Source organism: Microcaecilia unicolor, chromosome 1, assembly GCF_901765095.1.
Source record: "Microcaecilia unicolor chromosome 1, aMicUni1.1, whole genome shotgun sequence".
NCBI lineage: Eukaryota > Metazoa > Chordata > Amphibia > Gymnophiona > Siphonopidae > Microcaecilia > Microcaecilia unicolor.
The window spans coordinates 681,815,583-681,832,346 of record NC_044031.1 but is presented as its reverse complement, the minus strand read 5'-3'; the positions used below and the strand labels follow the sequence as shown (position 1 = coordinate 681,832,346).

The following is a 16,764-nucleotide window of genomic DNA, read 5'->3' as shown; positions in this document are numbered from 1 at the left end:
GATTGTTGGGGGTGATTCTTGATAATAAATTATGAGGTCTCAGGTGGTTAATGTGATTCACATAGCATTTAAACATTTACATATGTTGTAAAGATTAAAATCAATATTTTCTGCTTATGATTTTCATTATGTTGTTCAAAGTATGGTTCTCACATGTCTGGACTACTGCAATGCCTTGTACATCGGTTTATCATCTATGAGTGTCAAGGCATTGCAAGTGGTTCAGATTCTGGCTGCTAGAACAGTAATGGAGGTAGCAAGGTATTCGCATATAACACCAGTATTAAAACAACTTCACTGGCTCCCTGTTTTACAGAGGATTCAATTAAAGTCTTGACCATTGTACAGCAGGTTCTTTTCTCTACTGCTCCATTGTCTTTGAAACAAGCACTACAGATATATTGCCCACAGCGTACATTGCCATGCTTCTTTCAACTGATGTGATTAGACAATTGCACTTTGTGGACACTCAAACCTCAGCCTTTGTTTCAACTGGTATTAATTTGTAGAATGCATTGTCTGGACAGCTTCAGCAATGTATTAGTAAACCGCAATTTAGAAAGTTGTTGAATACACAACTGTTTGTGTCTGCCTTTAAAAAAATTTTAGGACAAATTGAACTAATTTCTAATTGATTATGTGGAGTATGTATATAATTGTTCTTATTGAATAATGTGAATGTTACCTTATAAAGCACCTAGTCATAGGTGGTATAGAAATGTTTTAAATAAATAATTAACAACAGGAGAAAGCCACCAGAGAAGAAGAGCTGGAGACAGTAAGAGGAGGAAAGGGCAAAGAGAGAATAGTTAATGGCTGTGAGAGGAAAAGTAGCCCACTAATAAGGAGAAAAAAAAACTAGCAGACATTGAAGGAGGGAGCTCCTATCAATAGGAGAAACGCTTAGGTCCCTAAAAGAGGAAAGAGCTGGTGGCAGAGAAGAAGAGAGCTTGCAGCTATTGGGAAAGAGAAACCTGTCAGCAAGCAAAGAAGAGCCAGTAGCCATGAAAGGACCATTGCCAGGGGGTGACTGTGTAAGGAGGCACTAGTGCCAGTGTAGAAATATGCTTTGTGTGGGAGGAAACAAGGCAGAGTGTGTGTGTGAGAGAGAAAAAGATTTAATTAAAAATGTAAAAAACAAAAACAACATTGAGACGACAGAAAAAAGGGAAAAAAGAATGAAGTATTACAACAAAGAGAACAGGAACATAAAGCATAGAAAATGATGGCAGATAAAGACCATATGGGCCTATCCAGTTTTCCAATCCATACCACCTACTATCCTCTCCGTTAGAGTTCATTAAGAAACAGAAACACACCAGTAAATCATGAGGTGTCATACAACAGTGGTGTATGAAACATTTTAATATGTTTGAAATAGTACATAAAGTTTCTTTTTATAAGGTACACTGTGCTGCTAGTTTACATGTGATTTACAACAGACCTTAGAGTTGATGGATACCCTCCAGCTGATGAAATTGGCAATTCCTGCCATAGACCATCCAATGAGTGAGTCATATTGCTATCAGTCTTGACTAGATCCAAGACAGCACCCTGCTGGATAGAAATTCTGTATGACTATGCCAGTTATTGGAGCCATCCAAGTCTTCATAATGATCTCTTCTTTTTAATTGACAGGAGACCCTTGTCCTCAACCAGAGCAAATAACAGCGGAGCGTCTGGTCAACTGCACGCCCCTTGTTGTGACAACTACTTTGAGGGCAGTGAGATCGGGTTTGGGATTCTAGTGTTAGCACTTTGCTCTCTGCCCCTAGGTATAGTGATTTTTCAATAATTTAATTACTTTTCTTATTTTAATGTATGTGAATGTTTATTATTTGTAGAGTGCCAGTAATACACAAAGAGGCTCATTTTCAAAGCACAAAGACTTACAAAGTTCCATAGGTTACTATCAGGCTCATTTTCAAAGAGAAAAACGTCCAAAAAGTGACATAAGTCTGTATTTGGACGTTTATCTCACAAAGATGTCCAAATCATTTTTGAAACTTATTTTTAGACATCTTCTCTGAAGTCTGTCAAAAGGACGTCTAAATCTCAAGGGGGCATGCCAGGGATGTGTTCAATGTGGGACTTGGGCGTTCCTAAGGCTTAGACATCTTTCAGTCATAATGGAACAAAACAAAAACGTCCAAGATGTTTTGAGCTAGACCTGCTTTTATAACAAATAGCTGCAGTGGGAATGGAACCCACTTCCCCAGGATCAAAGTCTGCTGCACTAACCACTAGGATACTCTTCTACTCCACACAAGAGGTGCCCCAAATGACCAGATGACCACTGGAGGAAATTGGGGATCACCTCCCCTTACTCCCCCAAATCACAAAATATTTTTCCAAACAGCATTTTCAAAAGGAAAAGATAGACCTTTTTTTGTAGAAAATGACCAGACTTAGATGTCATATCCAAAAATGCCCCTTGTGCACTTAACTTGCCCAAAGTCACACGGAGCAGCAGTGGGAATTGAACCCATGTTGCTAGGATCAAAGCCCACTACACTAACCATTAAGCCACTCCTCCTATGTTTTGGATGTCTTTTGTTCGAAAATGGACCAAAAAAGACGTCCAAATTACAAAACGTCCATAGCATTTTCGAACACAAAAGATAGACGTCTATCTTTTTTGAATATAAACTTCTTTCCTGTTCAGAATTTTGACATTTTTGTAAAACGTCCAAATTCTGATTTAGATATTCTGTCGAAAATGCCCCTCCATGTAACTTTGTAAGTCTAAATGCTTTGAAAATGAGCACCAAAGGGAATTATTTTTGAAGCTATTTATCTAAATAAATTGTGGTCTACATGAGAAACAGTGTGGAAAATCACCCAGACTTTGGGTAATTTTATGAAGGGCTTTTCACATGTAAACTCTGCTATCCATGCATAAGACCTCATCTAAATTTACCCCATGTGTAAAAAGTATGTGCAGTGACAAGAAAGCATACACCAGGGGGTCTTCAAATCCAGTCCTTGAGGTCCACAGCCCAGCTTGGTTTTCACAATTTCCACAATGAATATGCACGAGATCTATTTGCATGCAGTGGAAGCAGTGAATGCAAGTAGGTCTCATACGTATTCATTGTGGAAATTCTGAAAACCAGGCCGAGTTGTGGACCTCGAGGAATGAATTTGAGGACCCCTGGTGTATACTTTTATGTGACCCAAACGTAGGTGTGCTCGGGGGAGGAGTTTGGCTGAGTCACAAAGAGGGGCATATTCGAAAGTGGGTGCCCATCTCCATGGGCGGCCATGCGAAGGGGCGGGACAAACCATATTTTCAAAAAAAGATGGGTGCCCATCTTTTTTTCGATAATACGGGTTGTGCGGGGCAAATGCCTAGGATTTGGGCACTTTTGAGCTGGGCTCTAACGGTTTTCAGCGATAATGGAAACCGAAGGCGCCTAGCTCAAAAACAAACAAATCCAAGGCATTGGGTCGTGGGAGGGGCCAGGATTCATAGTGCCCTGGTCCCCCTCACATGCCAGGACACCAACTGGGCACCCTAGGGGGCACTTTTACAAATTTAAAAAAAATTTAAAATAGCTCCCAGGTGCATAGCACCCTGCCCTTGTGTGCTGAGCCCCCACCAAATCTCCCCCAAAACTCACTGCCCACAAGTCTACACCATTATCATAGCCTAAGGGGTGCAGGGGGGCACCTACATGTGGGTACAGTGGGTTTTGGGTGGGTTTGGAGGGCTCAACATTAACCAGCAAAAGTGGAACAGGTAGGGGGGGATGGGCCTGGGTTCGCCTGCCTGACGTCCACTGCACCTACTAACAACAGCTCCAAGGGACCTGCATACTGCTGTCAGGGAGCTGGGTATAACATTTGAGGCTCGCATACAGGCTGTCAAAAAAAGTTTTTAAAGTTCTTTTTTTGTGGTGGGAGGGGGTTACTGACCACTGAGGGAGTCAGGGGAGGTCATCCCCGATTCCCTCCGGTGGTCATCTGGCCAGTTGGGGCACTTTTGGGGACTTGAGTCGTGAAAAAAAAGGGTCCAGCAAAAGCGACCCAAATTCTCGCTTCTGCCGCCCTTTTTTTTTTATTATCGGCCAAAGGCGCCCATCTCTCCTCGGCCGATAAACACGCCCCAGTCCCGCCTTCACCACGCCTCCGACACGCCCCCGTCAACTTTGTTCGTTCCCGCGACAGAGTGCAGTTCAAGATGCCCAAAATCAGCTTTCGATTATACCGATTTGGGTCCCTTTGCAAGATGGGCGCCCATCTCCCGATCTGGGTCGAAATATGGGTGCCCATCACTTTCGAAAATAAGGCTGAAAGTATGCTTCAGCTGCGTACATTTAGCCCAAAATTCTATAAATGGTGCTTAAAATTGTGCACTCAAATTTGGGTGTGCACTGAATGTGCATGTGCAATTTAATTGAGTAACGAGCCAATAAGTGCTGATAACCAGGTGCTTATTATCAATTATTGCCACAAATTGGCATTAATTGAAATTTACACACACATTTTTAGTCATGGGGATTTGTGCGTAAATTGTACACGGAGCTCCATGGGAGGGTCGTGACGTGGACAAATTGGGGCTATTCCTACAAATTGCCCTCCCATGGGAGGTGGTGGAGATGAAAACGGTAATGGAATTCAAACATGCGTGGGATAAACACAAAGGAATCCTGTTTAGAAGGAATGGATCCACTGAAACTTAGCGTAGATTGAGTGGCGACTCCCTGGTGCTGGGCATACTTCTATGGTCTACGCCCTGATCGTGACTGAATAGATGTGGATGGGCTGGAGTGTAAATTTTAAGGGGTTTCAACGTTAGCTTCCATCTTAAGTAAAGAGGTGTGTTAGCCATGTTAGTCCACTCTTAAAGGTAATCAATAAAAATCAAACAAAATTAAAACATGGAAAAGAAAATAGATGATACCTTTTTTATTGGACATAATACATTTCTTGATTAGCTTCGAAGGTTGCCCTTCTTCATCAGATCAGAACTAAGCAAATGTGTTAGCTGACAGTGTATACAACAGTCCCTCATAGATGGTCTAGCAGGGTGGGTAGGAGATGTGCATGGGGACTTACTACTACTGACTACTTATAATTTATATAGCGCTACTAGATGTACGCAGCGCTGTACACTTCAAAGCATTCCATAGTCTAGCAGGATGTTTGTGGGGAGGGAGGGTGATAAGCAGTGAAATACAACTTATGGTTTATAGTGGGCTAGAAAACCCAGATCCTTGTTAAGTCCTGTCCGTTGGGTGTCAAAATATTCAATCATTCTGATTTCAAAGGTTTTACATTCCTGTATTGTTTTAAAGTTACCTTTCAGTATTCTCACTGTGAAATCACTGGTACGGTGTCCTGGTTCTGTAAAGTGATGTCCCACCGGGGTTGGGGCCCTACTGGCAGTATTGTTCATGTGATGTCTATGTATTACATAGACATCACTTGAACATAGACATGAGGATTTACAGCAGGATTTATTTGGTGTCAAATATCATGTCGAAAGTTAGGCACCGATCTCAGCGCTAAGAGTATTCTTTACACGATGCCTAACATTCAGCACAGTTTATAGAATAGCGCTAAGGAGCCCTTTTACTAAGGTACGGGAGAGCTAATGCACGGGTAGCATAAGCCAAATCAGCACTGCTGACTAAAGACTGCATATGCATAATCTCCCTAATTCTATAAAAGTCTCCAAAACTTGCAGTTCATATTTGGGCGTGCACCCAATTTGCAGTGCAATTTAATTGACTAATAAGCTAATTAGCGGCAATAATTGGATTTTAAACAAGCAATTATTGGCACTAATTAGATTTAATTGGATTTTATGTGCATAAATGACTATTGCAACCTACCCACTTAGCCACTTACCACTGGCCTCCCACTTAGCCATCTATCCCCCCTTCAGTCCGTTCAGAACTTGGCTGCACGTCTTATCTTCCGCCTGCACCGATATACTCATATCACCCCTCTCCTCAAGTCACTTCACTGGCTTCCGATCAGGTACCGCATGCAGTTCAAGCTTCTCCTACTAACCTACAAATGCACTTGATCTGCAGCCCCTCCTTACCTCTCTACCCTCATCTCCCCTTATGTTCCTACCCGTAGCCTCCGCTCTCAAGACAAATCCCTCCTCTCAGTACCCTTCTCCACCACCGCCAACTCCATGCTCCGCCTTTTCTGCCTCGCCTCACCCCATGCTTGGAATAAACTCCCTGAGCCCATACGCCAGGCCCCCTCCCTGCCCATCTTCAAATCCTTGCTCAAAGCCCACCTCTTCAATGTCGCCTTCGGCACCTAACCACTACACCTCTATTCAGGAAATCTTGACTGCCCCAACTTGACATTTCTTCCTTTAGATTGTAAGCTCCTTCGAGGAGGGACAGTCCTTCTTTGTTAAACTGTACAGCGCTGCGTAACCCTAGTAGCGCTCTAGAAATGTTAAGTAGTAGTAGTATGGGATCCATGCCTAAAATTTACATATGAATAAAAATATGGGGCACAGAAAGGGGAGGGTCATAGGCGAAATGGGGGTGTTTCTAGGATTTACACGCATTGTTATGGAATAAGAGGCATACACATCTAATTTAGGCATGTACATTTGCACCATGTTTCAGTTTGTGCAAATGGTCACACCTAAAGCTAGGCGTGATTCCCTGGTTTAAGTGCTATTCTATAAACCGCACCTAACTTTAAGCCCGGCTTATAGAATAGCGCTTTTTTTGCCAATTTTTTCAGTGCCATATATAGAACTCACCCCAATATGTCTTGGTTTATTCAGCACTTTCAAGAACTGACAGACTTAGGGGCCCTTTTACTAAACTGTGTTAAGCACTAATACCTAACACAACAAAAATGGTGCAACGTGGGTGTACTAAACCATTCCATGTTAGTTTTGACATCTGCGCATGTGAACTGCATGGTAATTATTTTTGGGGGGGAAGGGCATGTCAGGGGTGGAAAATGGGCATGGATGCGCTGTTCTGCTAACGTGCTGATATTAGCACACCCTAAATGAATAAGGCAGATGCTCTTATCACCTGCTAAATAGGAGACAAAAAGTGCTCCCATGTTACTGTTTTAATTTTAATTTTTCAACAATTAGAAAAATGCCTATTTTACAGCTGCACTAGAAATGGACTTAGTGCACAGGAAAGTCCTGCTTTACAGAGTGCTAAGTCCATTTACTAGTGCAGCTTAGTAAAAGGGCCCCCTTATTAGTTTAAAAGGAGAAATTTCAGATTACAAATGAGTACTGATACTGTATAAAGACCAAATTGAATTCAGAGTTACGTACCACATAACAGAAAGTAGGGATGGCAAACTTCAGTCCTAGAGCACTGCAAGCATTTATGGCTGTCACGGTTCCCTCAATCTATATATGTGATATATTTCCAGACATTTGATCCCAGGTACTGGTTTTTGGACTTGATGTTTATCTAGAGAACTAAGCCAGTTTGTGACACCTAAATAGTGATTTTGTAGTGCTGATGTAATATTATGTTGCACGTCTAATGGATTTGTGTTGTGTCACTTCCCTCACCTCTGTCTGTATTTCCCAGTGAGTTTACTCATTGCCTGGATCGTTGCCCACTCTCGGAAAAGAGATCTTAAGAAAATACAGGGAAGACAAAACAACACTGTTGTAAAGAAAGGAGACTGCGGTGATGCAGTGGAAGGTAAAGAGATTGCATTTCTAGTAAATGAAACAGCTTTGAGGGCAGCCTGTCTTACGTTTGAGGCCCTTTAACTAAAGTGCTGTAAAATCTGGGCTTAGCATGCTGAAATGTCTGTGTTAGAGCGTGCTAAGCCCAGATCTTACATGGCATTTTTGGGGGCCTTTTCTTTTTCTTTGCAGGTAGTACACTAATGTTCGCATTAATATGCCGTACCTGCAAAAATTAATACAAGAGCCACTGCTACCTCCTATTTAGGACACACTATCCCCCTGATTCTATAAAGGTCATCAAAAATTGCGGATTTACCCACGTAAAGTTAGGCATGGAATCTGCACCTACAATTTACGTGTGGTCCAAAAAAGGAGACTTGGAAATGGGAGGGTTGTAGTCATTTTGGTGCGGCTTGGGGGGGTGCTTTTAAGTAATTGTAGAATAATGGTGCACCACGCATAAATTTAGGCACGGGCATTTCCAACACGTCTTCATTGGCGCAAATGTTTGTGCCTAAATATACGCACAACCTCTCCACTTAAGCGTTAATAATTCTATAAACCATGCCGAACTGTAGGCATGGCTTATAGAATACCGCTTACATGGGGTTTTTTCTATGCCGATTAGAATCTGGGCCCTATGAACTTCTGCATTAACTCTGCAGTAAGCAGACACTAATCATAACGCACTAATTGGATAACGCAGAGATTCCCCTCTCTCCATCTACAGCACACCTCCTCCTAAAAATATTTTTCTTAAATAGGTAACATGGGTTACTGCGTGCAAACAGGCAAAATATTGCAAAATGCTTCAACGTGTTCTGTTGTAACCTGTTAGCATGCGCTAACTGTGTATTAAGGGCTTACTGCTGCTCTTATTGTTTGTTTTCCTTGAATGAAAGGCCTGGAGGATGGATCATCTTGCTTTTGTTAAAAATATATTCATGGCTTTCTTTACAATAAAAGTATTTTGCTTCCTTTTATGTTATTAACTTTTGATCCACTCCTGTCCCTCTGGCTACTGACTCAGGTCCTCTCACTGGTCCTAAGCTAGAGAATAAATGTTCTGTGAGATTGAATCCATGCCTCCACTATACAGATGACTCAGATCTGAGTGTCTTGCTCCTCAGCATATAATGTTGCAGCCATGTCAGAAGCTCAGCCACCCAGATAAAGTATTTTCATTACCCAGTGGCGTAGCCAGACAGCCAATTTTGGATGGGCCTGAGCCCAAAGTGGGTGGGCACAATATTTTCTCTGCCCTGCCCTACCGCAAAATATAAATACATTAGCTAATAAGGTTCCTCAAGCTCTGTCAGCTGAAGACTTTCTCTGAAGGTGGCTAGAACTCCCTTTTACCAAACTTGGCAGGCAGCAGCAACATCCGTAAGCCACTGATGCCAGCACCCTATGCGTGCTTAGCTGTCGGTGACTCAAGCATGCTGTCACCGACTGCAGAGCTTGGTAGAAGGAAGTTCTGGCCGTCTTTGGAGGAAGTCCTCAGCTGGGGAGGCTTAGGATCCCTACCAGCTATACAGCAAGGGTTAGAACTGGTGTTAGACATGCTAGGGCTCCCTCCCTGATCCCCTCTCCTCCCTGCCTTCCCTCCATTTCCCCACCTGCCATTACTGTCACACCAACAGACCCTCACCAAATACAGAACAGGGGATCACATATCAGAAATAAAAATATTTAGACAAAAATTGAACTCAGAACCCCAAAATGTTAAACTTAGCATGTACTGCAACACTGGAGAAGTAAAAATAGAAATGGATTTCCTTTCTCCTCAACACAATACAAACACATTTGCTATGTAGATTTCCCAAAGCCAACATATTAATTAAAAACATTCAAAATACATTGCTTTTTTCTACCTTTGTGGTCTGGACATTATATTTTTCCATCATGTTGGTTGCAGTTTCTTTTCTGCTTTCCTGTCTGTCGTCTTCTAATTCTCTTTCAAGCAGCTGCTGTCCATTTGTCTTCTTTTACCTTCACTACACCTGCTTCTGACATATTGACTGTTCTTATTTTTATCTCTTTCCTCTCTTTTTTCTCCTTTCTGCCTTGCTGTCAACTCAAATTTCACCCTCTCACTGTTCTCCTCCTTTTAGTTTACAGCTACCTATCAGATTTTCATCTTTTTCTCTCACCCACTAGCTTTTCCATTTCCCCATCTCACTCCTTTCTCAGCCCTCCATTCCTTTTCATTACCATATTTCTATCCTCTGTAATCACTATCTTTTTATTTATTTATTTATTTATTCATTCATTCATTCATTCATTCATTCATTCATTTCCTTGCCACCCTCTTCCTCTCCCTCCTGACTTCTCTCACATGGTTCCACCATCTTCCTTCCCTCCACTCTTCTAGCCCAGCATCTGCTTCCTCTTTCTCCCCATCCCATCTCTCTTCCCTCCTGCCCTCTCCCTCATGTTCCAACATTTCTCCCTCTCTCTTCCCTCACTCCCACTGTCCGGCATCTCTCCATCACCCTTCTGCTCCTGAATCCAACATCTCCTCCTTTCTCCCCTCTCCACCTCCTGTGTTTCTCTCTCCCTCTCATTCACCCCCAGGTCCAATATATCTCCCTCTCTCCCACTTCCTACCATTTCTCCCTCTCTTGTGCCTTGGGTCCAACACTTCTCTTCCCCCCTCCCCCCCATGCAGCATTTTCTCTCTTCCTCCCTTCCACTGCCATGTCCAACATTCTTCTGCCCTCTCCCCCTCCCGTGTGCCCCATCCAACATCTCTCGCTTCCCCCTATAGCATCTCTTCCTGCCCTCCACCATCATGTCCAATTTTTCACCATCTTCCCCTCCTCACCACCCCCTGTCCAACATTTACCATCTCTCCCTCCCCACTACCCCTATGTCCAACATTTCTCCCTCTCTCGTCCCTCTCCCCTCCCCATGCAAGATTTTTTCCTTTCTTACTCCTCTCTACATCCCACAATTCTCTCTCTCTTGCCCCTCTCCACCTCATGCCCCCCCCCCCCATGCAGCATCTATCTTTTGGAAGGAGACCTCCCCCCAACTCTCCCTCTCGATTCAATGGGGCACCACCCTTAACAGCCCTGGTATTGGAGGAAGCAGGCTGAGCTCCGAACCTGCATCTGCCTCCCTCTCTCACATGGCAATGCTTCCCAGATGCTGCCTACGCCGCCACGATCCTGCATCTACCTCCCTCTGTCTCAGCAGCAGCGGTAGCGATTCATACATGCTGCCTCCTGCTTCTAACCCAGAAGCGTCTCCTCTGCCACGTCCCGCCCCCATTATCACAACTTCCTGTTTCTGCTGGGGCAGGATGCGGTGGCGGCGGTAGGCAGCTTCTGGGAAACGCTGCCATGAGAGAGGGAGGCAGATGCAGGATTGGAGCTCAGCCTGCTCCCTCCGCTGCCATGCTGCTGATGAAGGTGCTCCACTGCTGGGTGGGCCTGAACCCAAACTGGGCGGGCCTAGGCCCGCCCAGGCCCACTCATGGCTACACCCCTGCCAATACCATCAAGGAAACTCAACGAATCTTACACAGAAGCAAACATAAGATGTGCAAAGACCCATCCTGTCTTTTGTAGCAGCCAGTCCGTGCCATTAAGAAGTACAGATCCCAAAGAATAGATCTATTCTTTGTAGCTCACACCCAGACATAAGCAGGGGTTTATTCAATTCTAATCAACTAAAAGTTGTTTATGTGTTTTTCCTCCAGGAACTTGACCAAAGCTTTTTTACACACAACTATGCTAGATTTCTTGACCACACCTTTGGCAATAAATCCCACAGCTTGATCGTTCATTGAGTGAAAAAATGACTTGTCCAGTTGCTAGTTTCATGGAGTGTTGCCTGATCCTAGTTCAACTTAGATAACTAGCCCACCTCTCTTAATCGCTTCCACCCCACTCACGATTTCATAAACCTCTTCTCAAAACTGTGCAGTTTAATTGGAATGTTATTCTGAGCTATACCCAAGGGCACCAACTGCAATCTACACGCAAGTCAAAAACGTGCAGCTGCAGACGTTCTGGTAAAAAAATACTATAAAATGTTAGCATGCATCCTTAGTTTCTCACTCGTAATGAGATAATTTATTTTACAGCCTGCATGATCAAGGATGTGCAAAAAAAAGTTTTCAGTAAAATTGAAGCACTGTTACACTTTTTTAATCTGTGGATTAGGAGTTACGGACCAAGAAAGGGATCTGGGTGTCGTCGTCGATAATACACTGAAACCTTCTGCTCAGTGTGCTGCTGCGGCTCGGAAAGCGAATAGAATGTTGGGTATTATTAGGAAAGGTATGGAAAACAGGTGTGAGGATGTTATAATGCCATTATAGCGCTCCATGGTGCGACCACACCTTGAGTATTGTGTTCAATTCTGGTCGCCGCATCTCAAGAAAGATATAATGGAATTGGAAAAGGTGCAGCGAAGGGCGACGAAAATGATAACGGGGATGGGACGACTGCCCTATAAAGAAAGACTAAGGAGGCTAGGGCTTTTCAGCTTGGAGAAGAGACGGCTGAGGGGAGACATGATAGAGGTATATAAAATAATGAGTGGAGTGGAACAGGTGGCTGTGGCGCGTCTGTTCACGCTTTCCAAAAATACTAGGACTAGGGAGCATGCGATGAAACTACAGTGTAGTAAATTTAAAACAAATCGGAGAAAATGTTTCTTCACCTAACGCATAATTAAACTCTGGAATTCGTTGCCGGAGAACGTGGTGAAGGCGGTTAGCTTAGCAGAGTTTAAAAAGGGGTTAGACGGTTTCCTAAAGGACAAGTCCATAAACCACTACTAAATGGACTTGGGAAAAATCCACAATTCCGGGAATAACATGTATAGAATGTTTGTACGTTTGGGAAGCTTGCCAGGTGTCCTTGGCCTGGATTGGCCGCTGTCGTGGACAGGATGCTGGGCTCGATGGACCCTTGGTCTTTTCCCAGTGTGGCATTACTTATGTACTTATGTCCAGATCTTCTTGGAAAATCTGTCCATTTTCTTTTTCTTGATGGGTCTTGGAAAAGTTGAAAGAAAATACACAAAATCCTGACAATTAGAAGCAAAGTTTTTTAAAATTAATGAAACCCACTTGGGATTTTTAAAAATTTGAAGCAAGTTTCTGAAGACTAGACACAAAATCAGAAATTTCCACTGAGCTCCTGAATTTGAATTATTAAAAATTCAGGGCCTCTTTTATGAAGGCACAGTAGGGCTACCACACGGGTAACGCACGCCAAAACAGCACTACGTTGGGGCACTAGCTCTGATTCTGGTGCACGCTGTTTCCATTGGTAGTAAATAATTTTCTATTTCCTACTGCAGGGGGCAGTGCTGGCAGTAATTGGCAGTGTGGCCAAATTGGGTTAGTGCATAAGCCCTTACTGCCTTCTAAATAGGAGGCAGTAAGGGCTCACGTAAAAGAGAGGGATGCAAAATAAGACAAAAATACTATAATGCTTCTGTATCGCTCCATGGTGCAACCTCACCTCGAGTCTTGTACTCAATTCTGGTCGTTGTATCTCAAAAAAGATATAGCTGAATTAGAAAAGGTTCTAAGAAGAACGACCAAAATGATAGAGGGGATAGAACTGCTGCTTTATGAGGAGAGGGAAAAGAGATTAGGTCTGTTCAGCTTGGAAAAGAGACGGCTGAGGGGGGATATGATTGGGGTCTACAAAATCCTGAGTGGAGTGGAACGGGTAGAGGTAAATCAGTTTTTCTCTCATTCAAAAAGTACAAAGAACAGGGGACATAGTAACATAGTAACCTAATAACATAGTAGATGATGGCAGAAAAAGACCTGTACGGTTCATCCAGTCTGCCCGACAAGATAAACTCATATGTGCTACTTTATATGTATACCTGACCTTGATTTGTATCTACCATTTTCAGGGCACAAACCATAGAAGTCTGCCCAGCACTAGCCCTGCCTCCAACCACTGGTGCTGCCACCCAATCTCTGCTAAGCTTCTGACGATCCATTCCTTCTGAACAGGATTCCTTTATGTTTATCCCACGCATGTTTGAATTCCGTTACCATTTTCATCTCCACCACCCACCACGGGAGGGCATTCCAAGCATCCACCACTCTCTCCGTGAAAAAATACTTCCTGACATTTTTCTTGACTCTGCCCCCCTTCAACCTTATTTCATGTCCTCTAGTTCTACCACCTTCCCGTCTCCAGAAAAGGTTCATTTGCGGATTAATACCATTCAAATATTTGAACGTCTGTATCATATCACCCCTGTTTCTCCTTTCCTCCAGGGTATACATGTTCAGGTCAGCTCATATGTCTTGTAATGCAAATCCCATATCATTTTTGTAGTTTTTCTTTGCACCGCTTCAATTCTTTTTACATCCTTAGCAAGATACGCCCTCTAAAACTGAACACAATACTCCAGGTGGGGCCTCACCAACGACTTGTAGAGGGGCATCAACACCTCCTTTCTGCTGCTGGTCACACCTCTCTCTATACAGCCTAGCAACCTTCTAGCTACGGCCACCACCTTGTCACACTGTTTTGTTGCCCTCAGATCCTCAGATACTATCACCGCAAGATCCCTCTCCCTGTCTGTACATATCAGGCTCTCATCGCCTAACACATACGTCTACCGTGGATTTCTACTCCCTAAGTGCATCACTTTGCATTGAATTTTAATTGCCAAACATTAGACCAGTCTTCTAGCTTCTGCAGATCCTTTTTCACATTTCCACTCCCTCCAGGGTGCCCACTCTGTTACTGATCTTGATATCATCCACAAAAAGGCAAACTTTACCTTCTAACCCTTCGGCAATGTCACTCACAAATATATTGAACAGAATAAGCCCCAGCATCGATCCCTGAGGCACTCCCTCTGGCGTCTGTCCGTCAACCAGTTCCTAATCCAGTTCACCACATTGGGTCTTATCTTCAGCCTGTCAAGTTTGTTCAAGAGCCTCCTGTGGGGAACCGTGTCAAAAGCTTTGCTGAAATCTAAATAGATTACATCTATAGCATGTCCTTGATTCAATTCTCCGGTCACCCAGTCAAAGAATTCAATGAGATTCATTTGGCACAATTTAACTTTCAGCATCGCTTCCATTACTTTTCCAATAACCGAAGTGAGGCTTACCGGCCTGTAGTTTCCAGCTTCTTCCCTATCAGCATTTTTGTGACAAGGGATCTCATCCACTCTTCTCCAATCCCACGGAACCTCTCCCGTCTCCAAGGATTTGTTAAACAAATCTTTAAGAGGACCCACCAGAACACTCAATGAAATTGCATGGGAATACTTTTAAAACAAATAAAAGGAAATATTTTTTCACTCAAAGAATAGTTAAGCTCTGGAACTCATTGTCAGAGGATGTGGTAACCGAGGTTAGTGTATCTGGGTTTTAAAAAGGTTTGGACAAGTTCCTGGAGAAAAAGTCCATAGCCTGTTATTGAGATGGACATGGGGGAAGCCACTGCTTGCCCTGGGATTCATAGCATGGAATGGTGCTACTAATTGTGTTTCTGTTTTTGTAGCACCGGAAGTGGTGCGGGCTGGGGGTGGGAACTACGGCCAGGCTGCTGCTGTAGCTCAGCAATAGTTCCAGATTAGCGAGCAATAAGCCCACATTGGGCTTACTGCTGCTTCATAATAGACCCCCCCTATATGCTTAGGTCTGAAATATCCAACTCATTGCCAGACATAATTGATGGTACCTATTCACCTTTTGCTCACTCTGCAAATACATCAGCTCTCTTCACGCCACTGTTAAAATTCAAACTGTGGTTCACATGTATGTTCAAGCAATATTATCTTTTCTTTATAACTGATGAAAGGAGTGTAGTTTCAAGATAATTAAGAAATGTATTACCTTAATCCAGTAGAAATTTTGGGGATTTTCCATCAGAAGTGTGTTGAAAATATTCATATAGCTCAGTGCATTATTAAAATCGTCTAGCTGAATCTCCTGATTACATGTCAATCCTGACTGAACTATCACCAAGAAATGCACAACCAGGAACCAGAGAATACCTACTGCTCCACCTACCCAAATGTAGAAACATAACCTACAAGTCCATCTATACAGCAGGTTTTTAACTATCTGGGCTCCAAATAGTGGGACTCAATTGCCAAGGCCATAAGAAGCATAGATAACTATCTCCACTTAAGAAGAGAACTAAAAATGCATGTTTTCAAGAAGTTTTACTGCTAATCAATACCGTTATCAAATGCACACACAACAGTAATGCATGACTGTCACAAGAAACACTATCAACTATCTTCATTTCAGAAGAAATCTAAAAACCACATCAAGAACTTTTATGGCTAATCAAAACAATAACCAAATGATACCAAATGATTGCAAGTGCATAAAATAATTGTAATCTCTGACTGTCATAAGAAGCATCAATTGCATACACATCCTTTCAAGAAATCTTATTGGGTAACCAATCACCGGTACTAAATGTTCTTAGTCTGAATGTAAGTGTTTAATAACAATGTAATCCATTCTGACTGATGAATGTATGCCACATTGAACCGAAACTTGTTTTTGGATAATTGTGGGATATAAGAATGAATAAATTAAATTAATTAAATTAACTGATGAACTTTATCATTGATACAGCTCCTTTGTTACAAATAGAGAGCTCAGCTCTCATTGAAACCCTTTCAAGTTCATAGGATAACTCATGCAGTTTGAATGGATGAATTCAGGCTATCTTTGGTTTATAAATATATGTTTTGGTTCATGAGTATACAGAGAGGGGCGTTTTCGATATGATGTCTAAGTCCGACTTTGGACGCTTTACAAAAAACGTCCAAAATTCAAATAGGAAAGAAGGTCATTTTCAAAAAAGAAATGTCTATCTTTTAAAAATGAAAATACTGTTTTGAACAAGGTTTGTGATTTGGACGTTTTGGTTTTTTAGTCCATTTTTTTTTTTTAAAACGTCCAAGTGCAAAACGCACAAAATCAAGCCATTGGGATGTAGGAGGAGCCAGCATTTTTAATAGACTAGTCCCCCTGACATCCCAGGACAGCAATAGGGCACCCTAGGGGGCACTGCAGTGGACTTCATAAAAAGCTCCCAGGTACACATCTCATCATTGCTCCCTTATCTTGCCTGCTGATCCCCCCA

At 42.8% G+C, this 16,764-nt stretch overlaps 1 protein-coding gene across 1 annotated transcript in view; it reads left to right on the top strand.

Moving 5' to 3' along the window:
- The window catches only part of LOC115458066 (dual oxidase 1-like), a 287,347-nt gene that overhangs the window by 152,966 nt on the left and 117,617 nt on the right, over window positions 1-16,764 (top strand). The gene's annotated exons all lie outside the window — the stretch shown is intronic.